A 6,250-nucleotide genomic window follows, 5' to 3' on the forward strand; every position below is an offset into this window, starting at 1 on the left:
TTAGATAGAACAGTATAACTGGAAAACTCATCTGGAATTTTGTAATGTCATACTTAATTATCATAATCAACAAAGACAATGGGAGGAAAAGTTTCATACGCAGCCAGATCCTACTACACTATAGCTGCACCACTGCGCCACTAATCAACATTTCTCAATAACAGTGGTGGTAAGTATCGCAGGTGGAGCCAGCAGCTAGGTCTCTATTTTTGGGAGCGGTTTCTCGGTGTAAATATCAAAAACTTGTAAAGGCTCTGTGTTGTTTGTGTTTGATTTGGAGGTGTTTTAAAATTTACAGGAAGCGAGAAGCAAAGTGTCAATTTCAAAGCGAAACAAGAATAAAACGAGAAAGAATATGAGAACTTTATGGGAATCAAATAAGAAGTAAATAAAAACTAAAATAAAATTGATTATTCTTATGTTTCATGATTTTCGGTAAAAAAATATTTTTTTGTTAAAATCTAACAGTTATCAATTTAGAAAAAGCACATGAGAAGTGAATGAAAGCCTGATAGGAATAACATGAAAAGAAATGTGATGGAGGAAGTATGTAGGGAAGCATAGAAGAAGCGTGAGAAAATCAAGATTCCCATGAAGTTTTGAAAGTGAGAAGTATCGTGCTTCCAAAGCGAGTTTTCAAAAAGCGTGCTTTTCAAGTACCTAAGAAACTTTTGGTAACTCTGATCTTGAGTTTTCAGCCTGCTGTTGTGCCTGTAAGTGGATCATGTACTATGACTTTTGTACCAGAATCAGATTTCAGTGAATTGCTGAAATCAACTGTAAAGCTTAAATTTCACACAATAAATCTTCCATGATGCACATACCCTTTTGTGTTTTTTTCTCAAAAAAATCTCCATCAATATCCATGGGCTAAAAAAGCTGACCGTCCAGTGAAAGGTAAACATTTTTTTTACTTAGCATGTGCGGCTGTTAATTCTATCTTTTTTTAAGAGAAAATTTCATTTAGAGGCCATTTTTTTGGCTATAATTTAAAAATGAGCTACACTTTTCTGAAATTAAAAAATATGGGCCAAACTTCCCCTCAAAACAGTCAAATAAGGACCTCAGGTCAAGAAACACATTCCTTTTTTCTTTTTCTTTTTTTTAATGACAAGTAACTCATTAGGATTGAGACCTAATTGGCTCCACCTATAGTGGTAGACTCTGAGAGGCTGGACTGATCTTATAATGTTGTCAGATACCTGTTGTGGGTTTGATCCTCAGGAGAATCTAACCTGTAACATTCAGGGTCTTACGATATCCCAATGCTTGGCCTAGCCAACTGGCCGATCCCATGAGCTCTGGTTTTCATTGTTTATCTGACATAGTCACTAGAATGTGAGAACTGAAAATATGAGAACAACCGTGTAAATCACGATTTTCATATATTTTTTGTTCTTTTCTCTTAAATCTTACAGTATAGATGTGATCAACATGCTAGGTTTTATGAGGCCCAGCTCTTGAATCATCCGATTATGATGCATAAAAAAGATTTTTTAAGGCTTTAAAAGCAATGGCTCAAAATCTTCATAAATATTCAAACATCCAAAATTTATATTTTTTCATAAAAAATGCACGTTCCAACAGTTGATTCCTAGCAAATTCACTATGCCGAACACATCTATATTGTTGGATTTGCAAAAAAAAATATTGAAAATGCCCAGTTCATACGGTAGTTCTCATATTTTAGTGATTCTCTCTCTCTCTCTCTCTCTCTCTCTCTCTCTATATATATATATATATATATATATATATATATATATATATATATAATGGTAGCTGTACAACCCTTAGGTGTGCAACTACCAGTTGAATCACAGTGGCTGTCCATGGTGGCCTTGATAGATAGCCAAAATATGAAAAAATGCTAAAAACGTGTTTTTTTCTCGTTTTAAACCCTTTAGCAATGGTTTTGACTGTCGTTAAAGGTCCCATTTTGTGCTGGGACCCTTAGCCATAGTCAAAACCATCGTTAAAGGGTCTAAAACTTGAAAAAAGAGTGTTTTAGCAATATTTGTGTTTTTTTTTTCAGCCATCAAGGTTGCGTGGACTGTCAGCAGTCTCACAGGTAGTTGTGCACCTGAGGGTTGCGTAGCTACCACACTCACTATATATATATATATATATATATATATATATATATATATATATATATATATATATATATATATATATATATAGATATATATATATATATAGAGAGAGAGAGAGAGAGAGAGAGAGATTGCTAACTATGAACTAATGAGCCAAGACATACAATTGGCAGAGATCTTTTTAAGATAATGTGGAATCTAAAGTATGTTAGTTTGATTTCTTTTTTAGGGCTTCATACGATGAAAAATTAGGGGGTAGAGTGTTGAAATTCTCACATTCAAAAAGGTTATTAACAAGACGGAAAACCCGTCTGTTCGAATGCCCAATCATCGAACAGGGGGTCCAGCACGTCCGAAGCTTCGTTTGACGCAAAAAAAAAAAAAACCACTGATCCATGCGGGATCAGCGGCAGAAAAGGGTCCGATATCATGATACGGGTTACCCTTAACAAGACAAACTTGATACTTTAGATGTGTTAACAAGACAAACTTGATACTTTAGATATGTTTAACCAAGATTAATCATCTCTTAACCATGGATATCATATTAGAATAAAGGGTCATTTTTTTTTCAACATTGGTAAAGAAAACGCAGGTTGTGGAAAAGCCATGACTGGTTGGTGTGATGAGCTGAATCAGGTTTAAAAAAATGTGGGTTACATGTAATGCTACCAATTTTTCACTCATAGGATATACTCCATTAGCAGTGTATAAAATGGACTAAAGTTGTTGCCTGTCATGTCTCATCTTAAAGGCTTCATGGAGGAGGACCAAGGATGCCATATTCCCATGGTTAGCCTTTGGTCACTTGATCCCATTCCTTTAGCTCTCCAAGTCTCTACCAGCAAGAGGAATCAAAGTCTCTTTTCATTTCTCACACCAAAGAACATATAAAGACTACCAAAGATTCCCGAGTATGAGCCTAGTCAAGTTACGTTTATATAACATCCCCAGACTGGAACATCTGTAACTGTGTTGCTCACTGGGCCCCTAGTTTGGCGTCCCATGTGCATGCTTTTGTGTCTATAGTGATGCACTCACAACTTTTTTAGGTCCACCCTGGGCATTGACTGGTGAGCAGAGCGCGGTCAACGCGCGAAGAGTACATGGTGGTATCCGAATGGATCAACTTCCCTCTCCACCAGCGTGAAGCCATCTCTTTGTTTGGTGGGATGGACCTGGAAAGTGATTCCAGTGCACCGAGTTGGGAGCGCTTCGCCACTAGAAGGTTGTGAAAGTGTGTTTTGTTAGGAGTTGAATGGACTATGAGGGGGCTTATATTAACCTTCTCAAGAAGATCTAAGGCAAACCAGTCCGACTAGTGGGCATACTCCCCCCAGCTCTAGATGTTTGGGATAACAACTCAACGCAAATGGACCCAAAGTGGGCCAGTTGGTTCAGGTGGCTAGATGCGCAAACCCCACAATCTGTTGTATTTGTGGGGTTTAGTAGTGAGTGTAAATTGAGTATGGAGCAAATGTATAAGCTAGCCTTTGGGCTGGCGCCATCAGAATTTCCCTTCATATAGACACTAAGAAACCCATTTGGTGTGCCTGATGAAGTGGAGGTGTGGTTTCGTGATCGAATCGCACCATGTGGACTCATCTTCATGGGTTGGGTTCCCTAGATCAAAATCCTGGATCATCGATCAATTGGTGGACATTTGTTTCACTCGGGTTGGGGCTGGATTATAGCGGCACTCCAGATTGGGCTCCCCCCTCATTCTTGCACCAATGATCCTTGACCAAGGATTGAATGATAGAAAGAGATGAGAAGGATGGCAGATTCACCAGGGTTGAGGTTGCTAAGGCACTTAGGCTAGGGATGGTTGAAGATGAGGGGAAACCCCTCAGCCAAGGCAAGGGAGACGAGGAAAGTTTTGGCTAACAAAGACCTCCATGATGAAAATGTGGATAGGTTGGTTGATTACATGAACCAAAAACCAAAGGTAAATCGACATATCAAAGGAGGGTCTACTCGTTTAGTTTGCGTGGTCAATAAGAATATGTCTATGTACTCTACTAACAATGTGCAATAGAGCTTCTAGGCTTAAAGGTCCACTAGTTTCAACAAGAATATGTCAATACTGATGATTATATATGAAACCAGCAATCTTAGCAAGTACTATAGTTTATCAATCCCTCTTTCCAAACAACGGTTGCAAATTTGCTTAACTTAGTAGGTTAGGCAACTGAGGTTGAGCTCGGAGCCATGCGTAAATGCGTTGTCTTTCAAGCGATAGATGTCTCACTTAAAATCAAGTCCTTGGTGTAATAGGTACTCATGCAACTATGTTCTCAGGATATAATCGAGCTTTTGCCTTTTCGCGAATGATTTGACAACACCTTGCATTGGGTGAGCTCAATAACCTCTATATGAATCGCCTTAAACAGCCTCTTGATTAGGATAGAAATATTTATGTTTGAATTGGGTATAGATCCTCGGTATGGGTATGGGTATGGATTCTAAATACAAGTGAGTATAGATCTTTCAGACATCATAATTGACCTTTCAGACACCGTAGCACATCCTGAGTATAGGTATAAAAGTGTTAGCTTTGAATTAAGAATCTTAATTGACCTTGCAGACATCGTAACACATACTTTCACTTCAGTTGGTTATAGTGTTTCTACCAATATATATAAGTCACACGTTAAGGGTTTTGTGTTATATTACAGTTTCATGAGTGCTCTAGAGACAAAGTCTTGATCCCATAGAATGTAACATCTATCTTCACACTCACATAGGTAAGTTCATCCTGTTTGAAACACTCCAGCCATAAGGCATATGGATCTTATTAAGAGTTTAATTTGAACTCAAGCTCCATACAAAAGTTTTGAGTACTTGACATCAAGAATGAAAAAATTATTTATTGTTCAATCCAATCACTCATAGACTTATTCTTTTCATTAAACCACTCGACATAGTTTGACCAAAACGGTCAGCTATAATGGCCCAAACGATTATGCAAAGAGAAGCTTCAAAACAGATCCAAAATGATCCTAGAAGGGTCAAGTTCAACCTTGACCGAGTCAAAAGGTCAATGATCAACAAGTCAATGATAAGGGTGGCTACAGGATCATTTTGGACTATAAATTTCCATGCAAAAATGTTGGGCATGGTCCAAACGGATCCGAATACAATTCAAAAGACTCAAAGAGAAATCAATACAAAGTCAATGACAATTTCAAGGCTTGGTCGAAGGTCAATTTTAGACTTGAAGATTAAATTTGTCCCAAGTACTAAAAAGATAAGTCAAAGATCAAACCTAAAGCCCAAAGCTCAAGATCTAGATCCAAATCTAAGGGTCAAGGGTTAAAATTCAAGCCTAAGATCTAATACCTTTAAGGGCTCACCTCTCTATATAAAAAACAAGGGTTTTCTCAGAAACCTTCAATATGAGACTAAGCTTTTGTAGATGACCCATTACCTACAAACTTAAGAAAAACTAAAAAATAAAAAAAAATATATAGGAATAGTTTTGAACCAAATTCTAAAAACCTTGAGGATGCCTTGCCCATAGAGTGGGATCCCCTCAACCTGTGGGTGCCAATCTTGTGACATTTTTCAACTTGAGACGTATGATAACTTGTGACATCTCTTCAACTTGAGACATAGGAACTGAGCTTACCACCCCCTAGCCAAAGGCAGAGAGAGAGAGAGAGTCATGTTTCTGCATGAACAATACCTCACTCCCTTGTTTAGAAGAACCAATTAAGTGTTAGAAAATGATTCTTGGACCTACGAAACAAGCACGAAAAAAAAACAAAAGAAAAAAAATAGACATATGTAAACAATGATTTTTACATGGTTCGACAAAAATTGCCTACCTTCACAATCCCTGAGTTTTTTTTATTGATTGAGATACCCAATACAAAGGAGAATGCCTCTTTAAATAGAAGGAGTCCACGAATTTATAAGGAGTATAGGATAAAATTACAAAACTACCCTAAAAAAATTGCCTCAAAAGCTAACGCCCCCCCAAACTTTCACCTTACAGGCAGGAAGCATGACCCCCCTACAACCCTCGCCAAATTACCGCAAAGTTGGATATGCGAATAAAGATTTATATTCACATAGAAAACCAGTCCACTCCTCCAACATGAAGCACGAGACTATACATACAAATTATCTTGTCATCAAATTTGATGACAAAA

This window comes from Nuphar pumila, chromosome 6, assembly GCF_984573655.1.
Source record: "Nuphar pumila chromosome 6, dmNupPumi1.hap1.1, whole genome shotgun sequence".
NCBI classification, from domain to species: domain Eukaryota; kingdom Viridiplantae; phylum Streptophyta; class Magnoliopsida; order Nymphaeales; family Nymphaeaceae; genus Nuphar; species Nuphar pumila.